Source organism: Branchiostoma lanceolatum, chromosome 10, assembly GCF_035083965.1.
Source record: "Branchiostoma lanceolatum isolate klBraLanc5 chromosome 10, klBraLanc5.hap2, whole genome shotgun sequence".
Lineage (NCBI taxonomy): Eukaryota > Metazoa > Chordata > Leptocardii > Amphioxiformes > Branchiostomatidae > Branchiostoma > Branchiostoma lanceolatum.
The window spans coordinates 5,229,584-5,248,652 of NC_089731.1; the positions used below are offsets into that span (position 1 = coordinate 5,229,584).

The following is a 19,069-nucleotide window of genomic DNA, read 5'->3' on the forward strand; positions in this document are numbered from 1 at the left end:
ACTGACACGTGCATGCTGGTGAGCGTGAGTGGGTTAGTGAGTGAGGAAACTTGCAGATCAAGGGTGCCAGCTTAATTAGTGTCCAGAACAAAATACTAGTAGACACACAAATAGAGAAAGGCTTTGACGACCGGCAACAGTCCAAATACGGGCTAATCTGTAAATCTGTCAGGTCCTCGCCTGTATAAACTGGTCTGTGCGTGTTTGGCAAAACAGTGGAGGGAAGGACTTATTTCAGAATGCACAGGGGCCTACCTGCCTACCTGCTCAGGCCAGAAACTGGCCCCTTGCTTTCCAGGAGGATCCTCCAAGCAGTCCTGTCCCTTGCCCTAGCCTCTGCTTCCCGACTATAAGCCCGTGTCCTTCTGCACAGGGGAGCCCACCGGAATTGTAGTCAACTATAACTGGGGTTGTAGGCTCTGTTTGTATGATTAATAGTAAAGCAAACTAAAGCATCGATAGAACATCATGGAAGCTTTATTGAATGGAATGTATTATGGAAAGGAATCGAAATACATGTAACGTTACTGAGGTTCGACCGCTTTACAGTGTATTACCGTACCTGAGAGTTATATACATCACAGGCAGTTGAACTATTGCTAATATCTAACAATTCTAAGGAACCAATCTACTACATTGTATTATGAATAACGGTAAAGACACTCTAATGATGCATGCTTATACTCTAAAAGGTTGTAAAAATTATGTTGATAAGTAATGATAACAGTATGCTTCGCCAGAAATGTAACGTTATAACGTTAACATATTCTCGCATTCCAGAAATGCGATATCTTACATTGGGTACATGTCGAATAAAGTTATTACAAGTGATAATGAAGAAACCATGTTGACATGTACTACCGATATCGAGTAAAGCAGCAAATATAAAACCACATCGCATGAAAAGATTAATTTAATTTTACCGCGCCAAATTCCATCCAAGATGCAGGTAGTAGAATAATCCATATTCCTACTCTAGGTAAGAAAGTAGCTGAATCATTTCGTGTTGTGAGTTACTAAATGTACTTTAAAAGGTTCACACTTAAATACAATGGATCTTTTTTATTCTTAATCAGTATTTTCCTGCTTAATAAAGGTTGTTAAGATTGCAAAGTTTTACATTTTTCGTTCACCCTATATTAGTCATGTAGCTTTCCAACACCCCTATACAAGAAAATGTTAGAGTCTGGCCTACTTCCGGTTGTGATATTTGCACAATGGCGCTGTTGTCCCCAAACAACGGGGCAGGTTCGGGCTATTTTCAGTCGTCCCGACGTCAGTGAGGTCCTGTCGGAGGCACAGGTGCGTAGAGCTGAAGTTCACGGACTCAAACAACCCCAGGAGTGCGAGAGACAGCGGATTTAACAGCGGGAATTTGATGCGGGACTCTGTGACGAACGGGATTCGAACTCGTCTGATCTTGGTTGGCGCGAGTAGGATTCGCTCCCCCCCCCCCTACAATCCCACCCATTCTTATGGTAAGTTTTAATCTTATTACGGTAGTTAAATCGTTATTTGCCCATTTACAGCTCATTGTAACCCCCGGGGGTTCTAAACAGTTTACAGAAGCTATAAAGATATGTTAGTAGTGTTAGCGGACTTCCTGAAATCCGAAACGTTTCGAACACGCACGTTTGTTCCCGTCCCTTGTAAAATTTACCATCAAACCACATTTTGTAACAATTACATTGTCATTGACAGAGAACATTAATTGTTAACCCTGACACTCGCAGCCAACGAAGTTCTGTACAGGCCCCGCTCGGCTCCAGACTGAAAACGAACAAAAACAACTCTTTCCTGGGTAATAATCCGTGAAATGTGAGCACAATTTCGTCTGTATTTGTCCTGACGGGGTAGAATTGCCGAAATGTAAACAAGCAGCGCAGCAAGAAAAAAATCCAGTCCACATGCGAGCCACATACTTCTGCAGACACCCCCTGGGTGGGGAATAACAACTTGTTCAGCATATACTGTAAATGCATTTGAATTTGCTGTGGTTTAAAATGTTCACAGTTTTCGCAGTGACCGCTTCAATGCAAACCCAAGACCACCGCAAAAACTTTTCTTCTGTCTTCTGCTGAACAAGTTGTTATTCCACCGCCCACTTGTCTAGGCACTACATGTACGAACCTATCATGATGTGTTGGAGATGACTGTTATGTCCGTTTGTCTGTAGCAACCTTGCCCCGAGTCCCTAGTATAGTAGTAGGTGGTTTCCGACTGGCAGTCCGTAAAGGCACCGGTGTTTCCAATACAGTAGCAGTACATAGCTATAGCGCTCTCGTGAACTCAAAACCACCGCAAACACGCCATTTTCTCCTACCACCAAATTAAATCACAGCGAACATAAATGTATTTACAGTACTTGTCGCTTGAAAAGATCTTGGGCTGGTATTCAGACATGGTCTGGTAGCCCCCTACTGCCCTAGTGTGTTGGATATCGTCAGGAATTTAAGCTGAAATTTCCGACATTTCAGAGTTGACCCCCAGGGTGAAGTATATCTCTTATAACACGTTCTTGTGCAATGGAGCATTTTGGTAAGGCCTGGAAAAATTGATGTTTTGTTTCTGACTAGGGCCCCGGAAAAATTAGGCCTAGAATAGTAGAAATGAATGTTCTGTTTCTGGTAACACTCTTAGATGATAGAAAACATTGAAAATTTTATGTCCCTTGCTAGCGGTAGACAAAAAAAAGGCTAGGGTCGGCAGTTTTTTGCTAGGGTCAGTCGGGTAACCAGAAACAACATTTTTCCCAGGCCTTGGGTGTTGTGCAACTGTACATCATCCAAGCACTTGTGCCTCTGAGCTATGAATGGCTGTCCTACAATCTGGGATCCAAGACCACACCATATGGGGAAACACTTCTCTTTGTGTTCCCAAGTTCATAACCCATTTCCAAGGAGTGTGTGAAGTTTTGGTTGTACATGGAAAAACTGGTCCACCTTGGCTACGTCGTTAGAGAGAGCGTCTGTTGGAACCTTCTTATTTAGCATAAAAGACTCTTAAACCAGTTCAAGGTCAGCAGGTTTTGTTCCCATTTTGGAATTCGTTGTTGTGAAATTCTTTTGGTGCTATTTTAGATTCCTGCCAAGGAAGAAGCATTTTGAACCCCTGTGCACATTCTCTAATCCTTTCCCCAAATCTCAACTATATGTATGGAAACTACATATTTCAGCTTGTGATAATATTTACATTAATATCATACTTGACTTCTGTGTAACGCATGGTTGTTTTTTTAAGTGCCAGGCTCTCACCTTTTGACCTGTGACCTCTGCCCTCAGGTGTATGACTTTTTTTTTGTTCAGAAATACGTTGAACTTTGTACAGGTTGACTTTAGTCAGTCCTCAACTGCCCATAATAAGGTGAGGGTCGGTAGATTTTAAGAAGTAGGACCAAAAATGTCTAAGGTCTCACTCTGTAGTCTGTACCTTCATAGACAGTAGTACTACACACAGTTTCAGGTAGTAGTGAATATACTAGTATCATATAGTCAGATCAAAGAGGTTTCCTTGGTCAAATTAAGATTTCTATACCCAGTGACCAGTCCATTACTGTATTCAATATATATTGGTCTCTTGTTTAATTCTCACTTTAGTTTAAAAAAATACTGAGAATCTCGGAAACCAAGGGTTTTTGGGTGTGGTGGCACTACTAATACTGTATATTAATTGACCTTTGTGATGATATAATTTCACAGTTGGAGGGGATAGGATGTGTTTACTTTGGACAGAAAATCACAGTAAATATTACATCATTCAGACATGGTTTTTAAGCCACTGTCAACAACGTTTGGTCAGATTTGTTGATCGCCAGAAGGTCGTCAGACATCAGTATCGCCAAAAAATTGATCATGTTTCTTTGCCCAACAATCTACTGTTACATTGAAGGTATGTAGCTTGGTGATCTGCGAAATTGTCTGTTGGATCCCCCAAAATCACACACTGATTGATGGAGGCTGTGTTCCGGCAAAAAATGTCCTTTGAGCTGTCTGACTTGTCAGGCGAGCTGTTTTCCTACTTTACAACCATGACGCCAGGTGTTACCAGTGCTAGGACTGGCCTTCACCATTGTACCAGTCACTCTCTCCCCTCAGGCCAGGTGACTCATCGTAGTTATGCAAATGTCTTTTACTTTTAGACTCTTCAGCTTGGACTGTAGTTGGTGTTGTGAATAATGATAAACACTGTTTGAACCTACAATGTGATCTCCGAGATGTTAAGGAGCTAGCCTCAAGATAGCTATTCTGAGAAACTTTTCTTCACATCCTGTGTGCATGTAGGTATATTCTCCAATCTTTGTTTTGCATAACCGGTAAGCCGCCTTTAGCTGTAGTTTAGGCAAACACACCAGTTATGTACAGAAGGTACAAGCTGCGTAAGACCGAACTGTAACTTAGTATATCCTCTCACAGTGGGATGGTCCCCTTCTCTTTTTGATTAGTGCGATGGGATCTTTAACGTGCTTGAGGTGTGGCTCATTTTAAACAAAAATATCTGATTTTGTTCATGTATTATGGACCCTTTGTTCTTTTACAGTCATTCTCAAAAGTTATTTGGTAGTTACGATCTCAAAAACGTTTTTGCAAGATGGTATTTTGAGCTACTAATTTGCAATATCAACTGTACATCTGTATGTAATCTGTGTAAAGATTTTACTAGTGATGACTGTTTGCACTTTGAAAAAGGAGTAATGTTCATTACCACATGGCTTGAATGTGACTTTCCAGATGTAAAAGCATTTTTGTACAACCTTGTCCTAGACAGGTTATGTTGGTCGCTTTCCAACCCATTTGGAGGTTATGGTCTGACTACATTGTTGTAAACAGAACTAGACTATGAAGTTTTATGGAGGTTATCAATCTTAGTGTTTCAAAGTTCAGGTGCGATGCCAAGTACACCCTGTTTACTGGCTCTGGCTCACAGATTAGAAACACAGGCCATCCTTTGGCAATGTTAAAAGTTTAATGATATTGCAACCAGCTGACTTAAACCTCTGAAGTGTGTTGAAGTATAATTCTTCACAACTTACACAAGGCTATTTTTCAGATGAAGTACGTGTGGTGTATCCATCTAAATTTTGAGTACAAAATTATTTAGGTTCCTCTTTGGAATTCCAGACTTTTAAAGTCATCCCAGAACGTAAGACGCAAATCATTCATTTACTCCTCAGTTTGGATTAAGGATTAATAATCTTTATTAATATTATGTCCTGAAAAGCACAGACTTTTTTCAGTGGCTAAGTGTTGGTCCGGCATATCCTTCCTGATATGAGTGGCCGGGCGATAACAGTAATGCGGCCTGGTTACCTGATTAACCAAATGGTGAGTTCTATTTGCATTTTGTCTTGTTTTTGTCACCTTCGGCGATTGTGGGAAAGGTATCCTCTTGATTTTTTTCATTTAAGGAATGCCCCCAAGATAGTAGCTCTCGAGTGAAAAATTGGAAATTATGTTTTTTTTACAAAAAATAACATGTCCACAGAAAATCTGTTGGTCAATGGATCTGGCCAGGCACCCTTTTCCACCAAATTGAATTAATTAGACAAGACATACAAGTATTTCACAGAGAAGGAGGTATAAGATCTTTGAACTCTTCCTTCGTGTTTGTCCAGTACACTGTGTCCCACTGTTGATGCATGCCTGCCTTTACTGCAAATTTCCCACGCTGGTGAAAACCAACATCTTCTAACCTGTGTTTTCCTCGCTGTCAGTTCTATTTAAAGAGGGTGCTATGGTATGCTACTTTTGCAGAGTTAAAATTTTCCCCTGAGAAAAAAGTCTTCATCCTAAGTCTATGTTGGGCCTGTTTATCTAAGTGTGATATATGATAACAATTGGCTTTCAATAATAGCACAGTCATTTTCACAAGGGTTAGTATTGCCATCTGTTGTTCAAAGGGTTAAACGGTAAAAGAAGGATGTTTGGTAAGACTTGGGAGGTTAAAGGTTGAGTCGTGTATGATATGGATACCTGTGACTTTTCTTACCAAGAAAATATCAAGAAACAACCAGAAAGGTAGTATTTCAGACAGACATATTATATTTTTGCTCAGATTTTTGCAAAAAGTAATTTTTTTCACACTGCAGGAAACATTTTTGACAATTTGTATAATGGTAGGTAGATCTAACAAAAAAGGATTCTGAGCCACGCCTCTGTCTATCTTGTTACCAGGATTCTTCTAGATATGACTGGTTTGTAATCCTATCCAACAGATCACACCATGTCCTTGGGTTAGTTACTTTGGACAGAAGAATGTCCTTGTCCAAGAGAGAGGTCACTTAGTGTGTTTCTTGACTGCTGGACAAAAAGATGTTATAAATCAAATTAGATACACATGTTACGTATTATTCACACGGAAAAGTCAAAGCTTGGAGTTTCAAATCCTTCCTGTTTTTTTAATATTCTGTAATGTCTATTTGATAGATACATGATATTGAAATAATTGATATTTACCATTGTTGTTTGCAGATATAAGTACAAAGTTAAGGAATGGAAAAGTCTTAAAATCTTGAATATTACACGCTGTTTGAGAGTCATAACCTTGGCTTTGACTGAACGCTCATTCTCATTTAAATGTACACATTTTGTAATCTCCTTTACCGTTAGAAGTAAGACGTTCCTGACATTAAGATATGCCACATATAAGGTACCAAACTGCCGTTTTCAAAAGCTACAAAAGTTTTAAGTCGTCATAAAAACTACAGTTTGACATCTTATATGTGGCATATCTTCAAGAACGTCTTATTTCAATCGGTAACGGAGATTACAAAATGTGTTCATTTAAATGAGAACGAGCGTGAAGAAAGATGCATAAACATATGTACACTTCCGTACCTTAGGATGTACTGTTGTGGTTCCAGTCAGGTAAAACCTGCTGACAGACACAAGCGGAAGTCACCTTGTATTGATCGTGTCTGAGTCACATCAGCAGGTCGTCGCCACCGCTGCCACGTTGTTTGTTTGCTGTGACCTGGATTCACCTCTGATCTGTGCACCTTTCTAACTACAGTACCCCTCTGATCTGGAATTTTTGCAACTCTAAGCATTTCAAGCTTGACATGCCAAATTTTGCTGTGTCATTGGTAACGTTGTCACAAACACAGGACAAACCCAAATAGATAAGCCATGTTTAAAATCTTCAACATTCTTCTTAACTCCAGTGACCATGGGGAGATTTTGTTTACAGATTTTGTGATGTTTGTTTTAGTGGTATATAGATCCATCTCCTTCTGCCTGCAGAAAAGAAGAAAACTACCCTTCAAACGATTCACAATAGCATTTGTAGAAATAGATTAAGAATAAGACACTATTTAATTTTTCTCTCTTTTTTTAAAGAATATGATACTGAACTGGAAGGTTTGGTTTGTGTACAGTTATTGAGGTTGCAAAGAAATGTGGCAATTTTTGGACCCCTAGCAGCTTTTTCAGGTACTGTAGCATTACAGTCTCACACCCCCTTCCTGAAAGTAGTCCATTGAGAGCTGGTCTCCCCCCCCCCCTCCCAAGAAGTCAATGACCTCAATTTGAGACACCTGAGTAGCTCTGAACTTCTTTAGCATCAACTGTTATACTTATTAGTTATAGTGCTCGATAAGGCTAATGTTATGGCATTATGATGTTCAGGAATTTATAAAAACTGTAGATATTTCACTGAGGTGTGAGATCTTCGTTTTTTGTTGTATGTGAGGCTGTGAGTGTGAGGTTTGCAAAACAGTATGGATAAGAGGGTGAAAACTGCCATCTCGGAAATGGCCTTGGTTGTAATTTGACACTTCTTCGCTGTTATTGAGTGTGATTTAAATCATCATAACATAAGATATATCTGTACCCTTCAGATGTTACACCTACATATTTCATAGGTTTTTAGGTCTTCCTTTTCTAGATATCTTTATGATTCATATCAAATGTGATAAGTTTAAGCATTTCAACCCATCAATACAATATCAATGCTTTTAGCAAGTTGTTTTTTTCCCTTTGAAGTTGGAATTTGCTCCTGCGCAGCTCAGAGCTATCCATGTCAACATCGCCTACATGTAAGTTTTTGAGCACCACTTGAAGTTTGGAGTCGTATCGATCAATGGGAATCGCATCACTTTGATGTTAAAGCTCCCTCATTGTGTTTTAAACACTGTGACAACACAGGCAAGGCTAGGGGGAAAACACAACATGTATTTCTCATGTTGCCCTGGGGCCCCCTTTTTTAAAAATATATATATGTCACCTAAGTGTTAGGTTTGAACCGGCAGAAGAATATGATATGTTGGAGTTTTGTTGCAGTGAGGCCACAGACTTCTACTCAGGTACATTTCTGCTATTGTATAAACTTTAAGCACAATCTGATAGACTATTTGACACTCATCCAGATCACAAAACCTGCCTTCATCAAGGGTGGCTTGAGTTATTTCAGTTACCGTCCGAAGGTGTTCATGCATGCTAGATATACATTCCTATGTGTGTATGAAAATGCATTCTATAATGTTAAAACACTTTCTGGCAGAAATGACATACATGTAATGTATGAACACCCTGCAATGCAAGCAGTTTTTCTGGCTCTGTACTTGTTGAGCATTAGCTGTTGTGGCACATGATAAGGCTTGGGCTATGGCTATGACTGGAGATGGTCACATGAATTTTTTTATGTTGGCAATTATAGGTCAACTTTAAGTTTAATTTTATTCAGAATTTCACAAAACTCTGAATATCGCACGGAGGTATGAAATCTTTGATTTCTCGTTACAGTTAGATTGGTTGTGTACTAAAGTGACAGCTGGTGGGAAAAATGGGTTTTTCAGACCTACCTGTCTGCTGAGGCTCTCCAAGGGGTTTCAACTTACTATGTTTATTATTGTGCTGCCACCTTAGGTCAACTTCTTCATCTACCAGAAACCCCAGGAGTCTCTCTTTGCTAATTGTTTCTTTGAAAGTTGTTTAACTTGGGATTTAGGGGGTCACAATGTTTTCCTTGTAATTAGTTTGAAAGAGAACGTATTTAAGTGAGTATTTTGTTAAACTTAAATTCATGTTCTTGATTCCTTTTTTTTCTGAAAAAAGGCTTCTTATATTTTCAGTTTTAAGACTTCAAAAATGCTGTAAATTGATTCATTTCAGGCAAACTTAATTTAGTGGTAGAAGACGGAAGGTTGAAACAATTATTCTGTACCCAAATATGCATTGGAAAGGCATATTCATGGTGTGACACAGGGAACTGTGCCAACTCAACTCTTTCAAATTTTCATGAGTAAAAGGCCATGGGTCCTCTTTTTATAATAACACGTCAAAGTGGCTAATTGAATCTACAGAAGAAGCTGGAACCAGATTGTAAGTAGTGTTGGTCACAAGTTTTTCCAGACCTTCCAAGCATACAATGGAACAATACCCAATGAACCAGTTTCCTGCGGAAATGGTTGGAACCGTTTTGATTTTTGCGTCATGAACGGGGCCTTAAGTGATGACGGCCCTCGAAAGTTAGCGTTAAGTGTTGCCAGACTTCTTCAGGCTTCAGTTTGGAGCTAGAAGCGCAGTTGGTGTACAAACTGGAAATGATTAGACTCTAGTCCCTCAGTCAAGCAGGGATTAATCAGGCAGAATCCAGGACAGAAGGATTGAATTTGTCTGGTTTGTTCCTTCCTTCCTTTTCTTGTCCCCAGACTGATGGTATTACTTAAGATAATTGATCCTAATCAAGTCCTGACCTGAATGTTTGTGTGCACTGCTTGCAGCTTACTTTGCAGTGTTATCTTAGTGTTAAACTTTAGTCTTTGACTTTGAGGAGATTTAGATAAAGAAAACAACAACTTGCTATGTGTTATACTGATATATGAACTTGGTCTATGGTATTTACGATAATCAGTACAGTCAAACCTCTACATAACGACCATCTGGCCAATGTGTACACTTTTTTGTGGTTAGATGATTTTTCCCGTTGGCACAAGCAAAGAATCCTGTCTATAGTCATCACCTGTCCACATAGACCAGATTTTATTGGTCCCCTGAGTGGTCTTCTTGTATAAACTTTTTTACAAACTATAGTGATTGCAGGTATCTACTATAATCTAGATATGAAAGTCATGAGCCACATATATTTGGTCATCTCTATCTAGTCAACAATATCATCAGGGGATTCATCAGTCTTTTTTTTTTGGCATGTACTGTATTTGAGAATGTTTGCCAGGAACTGGAAAAATTCTGCAGTTTGCTAGCTGTCCTCTAGGTGGCACTACTGCTAGTGATCATCCTATATACCAGGAACAAGCTTATTGAAGCTAGATTTTTAATCCCTTAACACTATTGTATCAGGTGAAAAATCTCAGACTGGAAGGTTATATGAAACCCCTTTTCATGTCTGTCATGATGATAACAATTGTAGATCAGCTTTAGCATGTTTGGACATCGGCTTTCCTTTCATCCCAGAACAAGTTTGTTTGGTGCCCTATGGATCATTTCCGATCCACCATCCAGTTAGAACAGGGTAAACACACGCACTGTAAATTCATTTATTTTCACAGGGTTTTGGTTGCAGGATAAGAATGGGAGGGAGATTTTTGTGGAGTTTTAAGTTCACAGAAACACGTATGGTGTTCACATTGTTGGCAGAGAGGCGCTGCAAAAACCATGAAAATAAATCAATGCGAATATTTCAAGATTTACAGTACTATGGTCAGATTTTACTTATTGTCCTGTAGTGTAGATGCTTATACCACTTTGTAGAGTTCTGTAGCCTGGATGCCAGACCCCTACACGACAGATATTTTAGAAATTGGGGGTCTGGCATCCAGGCTTTAAGTTTTGATGATACTTAAGTGCTATTTTCTGTACTTCATGATTGAGATTCAACCTGTAGCCTTTTAGCTTGTGAAATTAGATTGCAAGTTTTTCTGTAATCTCAACTTTTCTGCAAATTGTAGGTGGATTCAGAAGAACCTCTACGTATTACGATAAAATAAAGGAAACCAATTACGCAAAATTTGGTCGCCTCCCTATGAATTCCGCGTATAATATGGCTTTCCCTACAAATTACGGAAAATAAAAATAGGCTCCCTATGTCTTACGAAAAAGAGCATGCAGACCCTCTTGCACGACTGACAACAAGTGGCATGGTATGAGTGATGTCCCGATCCTGTTACTGTTGACAGTCCCAGGGATTATCTGGAATGATCCTCCATGCCTGTTTAGGAGAGGGATTATCAAATATCTAATGACCGTGGGATCCTCTGGGTGGTTTGGATAAAGGATTTGCTACTGTTTCAGTAATGTGGAAACCTGCTGAGATTTTGCAGTGAAACGGCCTTTCCTAACCTGCTATCTAAACAATTGATGTATCTTTTGCTCTCCCTCTGTCTCCCTCCTTCTCTCCTTCCCTCTCTCCCTCTCTCCTTCCCTCCCTCCATCTCTATGAGTATGACCCGATACACACTGGCAAAATTTTCTGGATGTACGACAATGACGAGCTAGGGCCAGCAATCTGGTATTCGACTATGCAAAAGGAATAATTTGTCAATAAAAATGACATTGAATTAAAGTGGGCCAGCTACGATTAAAGTGAACCAAAAGTAAAAATCATGTAGCTATGCCTCACAGCCTTCCTACATACAACCCCTACCCTAGCCTCCACCAGGCCCTCCTACGGGCGTAGCATATGGATCGTAGAATTCAGCAGAAAAAGGAATAATTAGCCAGTACAGTCAGTCTATGGTGAAGATCACATTTTACCCGCGTAACGGAGCCTGCGAATGAAACCCTGACAAATATTCTCCCTGTAGCCGGCATAGTTAGTCTGGAAGAGACTACCCACCCCTACCCTACCAGCCCTTGCTTGATCCATTCCTAGTATATGGATTGTAATGTACACACAGATGTCATGGCTTCCAGGCCCCTCTGACAACTATGTGTGAATTAACAAACCATTCAGGCCCTGATCCCCTCTTTATCACATCTTTTCAATTCATGATGTGGACAGAAGCACTCGTGAAAGAGAATCACGAGCCGTGAAATATTTCAGACCTCTGTTATCACCTATTCAGATGCTGATTGAATTAGCCGTGTTTGTTTAGATGCTCTTTTGTGGAGTGGGACGATTTTTTAAAAACAGAAAGCAGTAAGGGATGGAGGAATTTCTCCTGAATGCTGACTGTATTTGCCTAGTATTTGCCCCTCCCTGTACTCCCGAGTTGTTATTGGTCAGTTCCGCCTGTTCTGCATGAATGACTGCCCCCTGGAGAGTAGAGAAGGCATTACAGCCTGGTGATAACAATGCCCTCTCACCAGAGCATGAACCTGCCTGTGAAGCTAGCAGTAGGAGGCACCGTACACTGCCCTGTAAACATCTGCACAAAATGTGCATGCCTTGTTTGTGTGCGGGTTTTGAGCAGGTTAGTTTGTTTCATTTTGCTAAAATGTATCTTGTATAGGTGATTGCATTTTGAGACAATATTGCAGTGTGATATATGATGACATGCTTCAAAACTGGGTCAGATTTGGGTACTATGAATAACAAGAATGTTGGAACATGTTTGGCAGAATATCGGAAAACAGTCATGCACTATATGGTTTTAATAAAGACCTTGAACTAGATCTAGACTATTTCCCCAAAAGGAGAAATATTCTTGTTTATGGCCTTTATTGAGGAATAAGATAACTGAATTAGAAATATTTGTAGCAACCATAGATGATATCGTCAGCTGAAATAACCGCTACTGCCACTACATTGTTGAAAAAAACATGAAATACCTATTTTTATTATGATTTCTCTCTATAATGTGTTTTTTTGCTAAACAAATCATCTTGTTTACCCAAAAACGTTGTTTCAGAACCCAATCTTTTGTTGGTAGCAGATTACATACTACCAGTATAGAGTGAATGGGGTCTCTTGTGTGCATGCTACAGATTTGAGTATTCTGTTTCATTGAATGTTAGTACCCCATACTGGTAATGACTACCTTACCCCTGGGGCCAGGATTTTTACTGCATGTAATTTGCATAGGAAATTGGAATAAATGTACTCCGCTACAGTTATACTACATTTATATACAAAGTGATATCAATAGCTAGTAGGTGTGACTCAGTGTTAATTTGTGTTTTAGGTACGCAAATAGAAAATGAGTTCTTTTTTCCATATCTTGTACTAAATTATATGAAGTTGTTGCCTTTTTGACGCTGCTCATTTGTGTGAGCAATTTTGGTGGGAAAAAAATAGTAGACAGTTACAGAATTTTGTGTGTGTACAGTTACAAGTATGCAAAGGTTTTGAAGATCTGAATTTTTGTGTACTGTGAATTGTCAATTTTGTCATTTTAAGAGGACTTGTTAAATAAAGATTTGATAGAGAGTAACGTACCTAGTGTGATACCAAGTTGCCTTGCATTAGTCCAAGAGTATACTTTAGTACTAATATTTTAGCATCGAAAAAACTATTGGGCCCCCAAAAAACTTTCATAAATTCCCTATAAATTTCCCTAGCTGAAAGGAAAAGTGTATGAGATGAAAGTTATTTTACTGATGAAATTAGTTAGGTAATTGTGCGCAGCCAAGCGATAGGTCGGACATGTACGCTTTGTTGTTTTGCGTGCTACGGTCAGGCATTGGCGGCCGTGAAATGAGATAAATCTGGAAGTCCATTGTTTTTTGTATAATCAGAATCAACAGGGTACAAAAAAGAAAAATGGTTTAAAATGTCGCAGGCTTATTAGATTATGGCCATCTATCTATGATAAAAGGGGAATATTTTCCCATTAACCTACATATGCAAGCCAAATACATGAATGAGACCATATTGCTGACTTCAGTAGGTCAAGTTCAAAGTTCAGAAGTTCTCATGTGTCAGATGATACCTTATTACTAAGATTGACATGTTGATTTTTATAGATGTATAGATATGTAGTGTGTTGTGGTCTCATGGCTTGTCTATGTATGTATAATCTGTTTTTATGTTCATGTTATCTGTGCCAAGGGGCTTTGGTAATGAATTTTTGGCAACTCCCCTCAGCTCTCAGACCCTTATTGTTGAAATACAGTGCCAGATATTTGAACTGAAACTTGATAGTGGGTCATTGAAAAGATTGAAATAAAAAGATAAAACTATTTCTAGTATCTGAGCAAGATTTGATTATCATTACTTAAGTTACATAAGTTGCTATACATGCATTGTGGCACATACGTAATTTTGACTCCTAGACTTTGACCTGCCCCCCTCCACTGAAATAGAACAGTCCGTCATGGGGAAATTCCAAAGGCATGACATCAGCTGCGCTGCCAACAGCTGAGCACATGTAAAGCAGCACCGCGATGTGGAGCGCTATTGTACCACAACAGTCAAGTTTAGAACCATGCCAGCCACTTCTGTTTCAGTTGCGGGTGTTGAAGTAATACTTCTCGTTGCAAATGACTTGTGTCCGAGGGAGGAAGAACATTGCAGTCCGTAGAATGGTTCGACTCTTAAGAGGTTTGCTGGTCTAACTTGGACACATTGTTGCAAACAGGTTGGTGCACTGTTTGTATTACTGTTCAGTCTACCGTGCCAAAGTGAAGGAAACTGTGACATAGATTTCCCACCTACTGAATCCGTGTTAACTTAATATGGTCTGCAGGTTTCTAATTTCATACTTTGTGCATCGTTGCTCCAAGTTGTTTTGTAGGTCGGGTTTGGAGGTGTTTTTACTGCAGGTGTTGGTCCTGAAGTGGTTGTCATCCGTGGAGGGTGTATTTATAGTTTGAAGTTTTATTTACTGCATGAGAAAGGGATCTCCCATACTGCAAACATATTGGATACTAGACTATGATAACACTGGTAGTCGACTAGTGGTAATACTGATAGCAATGGAGTAGTCCGTTTCAAGTATGCAAGTATTATACTTTATAAGTTTTAATTTTGAAAGCCAAGTTCAATTTTCACTCTATAAATGTTAAAAAGATACTTGTTTGGTGGTCGGATTTTAGCCTCTCGATCTGTTACTAATTAACTACGATGAGTCACAAATTTAAAAATAGGCGCTTGTGTTATTTATCGTTTAATGTTACTTAAAGCTTCGACCTTGTGACTTTGCGGTTCACCTTTGTGGCTATTGTAATATTATTCTCGGGACCTGTAAGAAGACAGCACTTAGAATCATATTAATAACTTCCTTATTGGACAATAGAGGTGACTGACAATCAACATGTGGTGTAATTTCATATCTCGTAATGTTTTGCCAAACTATATTTACCAGGTATGTCCTGTAATAGTATCTCTTGAGCATTAAAGAGTCGGAGTCAAGTTTCACAATGACGTACATTCACCTGTGGTTGACTGTTTTGTCACCCATTTGTGTCAGTTTGCGATAATGGACCTCGAGGTTGTCACATATCAGCGTTGGCTGTCAGCGTAAATGAAGTGCTCTCCCGTGATAACATTCGCGGGGTTCTAACGAGAGTTTTATGGCAGTTAGTGTCGGCGGTTGTCAGATTACTCGGGCCCTTTGTCATCCCGATAATGAAGGAGAAGAGGTTTGTGGTGATTGTTGTACGGTAAATCAACGAACATGCACCAAACGCATCTCCCTTAGTGCATATTCGCATACAGGTATATAGACATAATATCTTTCACATATGTAGTTCTGTGTGAAAAGAAGTTGTTGATTCGGATGGATTCTGATGCAACGTTGACCAAACATCTATCAGATCAATTCTGTTGGAGCTACAAGGCAGAAGCTGTTATGCAGGTATGACCCTTTTTGCTTTGGATAGAAGTCTACCTGGTCGTTGTAATTTTAACACATCGGAAGAGCCTCTGTATATTTGGAGATAAAATTTGTTTGGTAAGGAGCTCAGACGTCTGAAAAACCATGGGTCTACATGTCTTATACCTGTGCAACCCAGGTCAGAATCATGGGTCTACATGTCTTACACCTGCACAACCCAGGTCAGAATCATAGGTCTACATGTCTTACACCTGTGTACTATAACCCTATACAGCTGTACGACAAGTAGACCCATGATTCTGACCTGGGTTATGCAGGTGTAAGACATGTAGACCCATGATTGCAACCAGGGTTACCCATGATGTTGACCAGGTGTTTGAGGATATTGTTGATACGTGTGGGTGTGGTGGCCTGGGCTGGAGTTGAAGCCATGACATCATTGTTTAGTTCACAGGTGTTTCTCCAATTCTGGGATATACATGCAGGTGTGGGGAGAGATTTATGTCAAGTAAATTATAGGATACAAAATGTATAATCCTTTGTGAAGGATACGCTTTTTAAATATTTGATATGTTACTGGTAATATGGATACCAGACATAATATATTTTCTGCTTTGATTCAGTTTGAATGTCATATTTCTTAACAGTAATCTTTGACCCCTACTTTATTTGTTATGGATTCCAATTGTCACATTATCTTGCATTACCTTTTTCTTTGATTCAAAGTTTGAAGTAGCTCAGTTTGGACGTAAGTCTCAAAATCCTCAGATATCAATAGTTAATACAAATGTACCTTTTGTAGAGAGTGACAATAACAACAGGTGTGACTCATCATGTAATTGCATGATGTCATACAATCCACGTGTTTGACAGAGTCTTTAAAAACTTGAAGGCACGATAATTGCCCGAAGAAAAACCTAGTACTGTACCATTTTTCTTGATAATATATTCAATTCATTTGAATATCATACTCGTTTATTATCGTGCGAAGCTCGAAGAAGACTGGGGAAAGGAGGTTTTCGTAGCATTTCACGTTCTGTAGTACAGTATTGATACATTGAAAATGCATATTCATGGTGGATAGGTCACTGCGCAAACCTGCAAATAAAACGAACATTGCAAGATATACCGTAATATATGCTGAAAACAATATATGGATGTATTTGTGGTTGAATTTCAATGACAGCTGTCAAAATACAAATTACAAACTGCAAAAACATAGTACCCAAGGGTTTAGAGATTGTGTCGGAATGAGTATGGAGTTGACAATACCCCCTTGTGTGGAATAAATATTTGTATATTTTAATGATGTACAGTAATGTGAAGTATGTCTGTGCCTGGCAACCCTCTCTGCTGGCTAGACCATGCATGCTTGGGGAATGCCTGGCTTGTATAGCTAGGAATATCTAAGAGTGAAAATCATTTCTTGGAAAAACCACAATGGTCATGTTGTATATTTCTGTTCAGTTTACTTGACTGAATGTGCTTTTTTCCTGTCAGATACCTATAAAAACTTTTATAGATAAGAAGAATATGTTTGTTAGAAAATGTGACCACTTATATTTGAATTAATGTATCCATTCAGTTGCTTATATTATTTATAATACAAGCTCTAGTATTTCATGTATTAAAAAAATTACTATATGCATATAGTATAAGAAATTGTTCTCAGGGAAGGTTTAGTGAAACATAGTGTACATTATTCCCCTATGATAATTAAAAATTACTGCTATGATAATGAATGCTTTTGTTGTTGGGTTGTACTTGGACTGTGTAAATATTGTTTGAGGGTTGGTATGCATGACAATGTCTGTAAAATATAAATTGAAATTGAGAATGTCAAGTCCTTGTCAGTGTTAATAAAAAGGTTGAAAGTGGGAAATTCCTAGCGCTTACCACACACTCATCATGTGACAAGTGTTTGAGTCCATAAACTACATGTACAATGGTTTGTCCTTTGGTAAAATGAATAGAGAATCAAATATTTGCTAAGCAGCCTTAGCAGGGCACTTTTTGCCAGTCATGTGCCTATAAGAAACAAGTTGAGTTCCTGTAATAATGTAAATTCATCTATTTTCTCTGGGACTTGATTTAGTGGCAGGACTGGAAGGAGATTTTGCAGTGTTCAAGTTTGTGGTTGAAACCGTTCTATGGTTCAGTAGAGATACATTGGGAACACCTTTTTGGAAGCAGAACCCCCTATGACATATGCACCCGACTTTGGCCTCCATCTAGGACACCGGCTTGAAAAGTTTTTAAAAAGTATGTACGCTATTGAAAACTTTACGGTATTCACGGTGTTATAAATGCACAGTGGGAAGGTCACAGCAGAAATAAAACTACTACGAATATTTCAAGATCTATAATAGTGTGGCTAATACGCATTTACAGTAGTATCAGCTATCGAAAAAGTGTCATGCTTTGTCTGAGATCAGTTACTTTGCCTTACTATTTTTATCACATAAATAGCTCAGTTGATTGGAATTTTGGGATCAACCTGCAGTTTTGCATATGCTTGCTAGGGGGCATTCTTGCCATTAAAACAGTCAGCGATTTGGTTTATATCAGCAGTCTGCTTGCACTTGGAAACCTCTCAATATCCATTTAGATTGCGCTGTGCACTTGGCTGTCTGCTTATAAATCATCTCTGTTTTGGGATGTGTGGTGTGGATCGAATAAAGTTATGTATTCTTTGACATCACAAAGATATGAACAAAAGTTGTTTTGAGAGTTTGTTCTTACTTTATCCATTGCAGTACTGTTATTGTTAACCAAAGCAGTTAAAAGAGAGTTTAAGTGCAAGTATGCCAGAAGACAACAGGTCTGACAGGTCATTACTTAGTCCAGGTTTGTTTAGCTGGGAGTGATGGAGCCTCCACAAATGCCAGGGCCGACCCAGGGATTCTTTGGGACAGTTTCAGGAATGCTCTCAAACTGTGCCAAGACCTTTCTCCAGGGTGTATAGGTAAGGTAAGTAATTATTCTCACTTTCAAATTTCAAAATGTGAGAATCTGTTTTTTCTAGAACTATCACAGACTGGAACTCATAGCCACTAAGTACTGTAGGGCCATCCTCACTAGATAGCTTTAAACAATGCTTGCAGATAGATGTGCAAAGGTTAGGTGTGGTTGATCGTTCAGTGTAATATAAGCAGCTGCTGCTGTGCCGCATGCCTTCGAAGCCAAAGGGCAGTAATACAGACTACGCAGATACAGATATAGACTGCACAGTACTTTTGTGTCATATCTTTTAAACATCAAACATTGGGACTGTATGGTTTGTTTAATGTTGGAAGTTTGTATAAAAATTTTCTGGAAACTACAACTCTTTACCTTTGCTAAGTTGGAAGATGTTTTTCGGTGTGTGTGTGTTTGTTTGTGTGTGGGTGTTTTTGTTTG

General features: G+C 39.1%; 1 protein-coding gene across 2 annotated transcripts in view; it reads left to right on the forward strand.

The window, feature by feature from the left end:
- Nucleotides 1-1,186: 1,186 nt before the first annotated feature.
- LOC136443045 (activated Cdc42 kinase-like) overlaps nucleotides 1,187-19,069 on the forward strand; it is an 86,169-nt gene continuing 68,286 nt past the window's right edge. Inside the window, exon 1 of one of the 2 annotated variants that reach the window (XM_066440102.1) lies at nucleotides 1,187-1,478. The gene's annotated coding sequence lies outside the window, so the exon portion shown is untranslated. Of the gene's footprint in view, nucleotides 1,479-14,270; nucleotides 14,474-19,069 lie in introns of those variants that run through there. The other variant, XM_066440103.1, reaches the window with a different exon arrangement.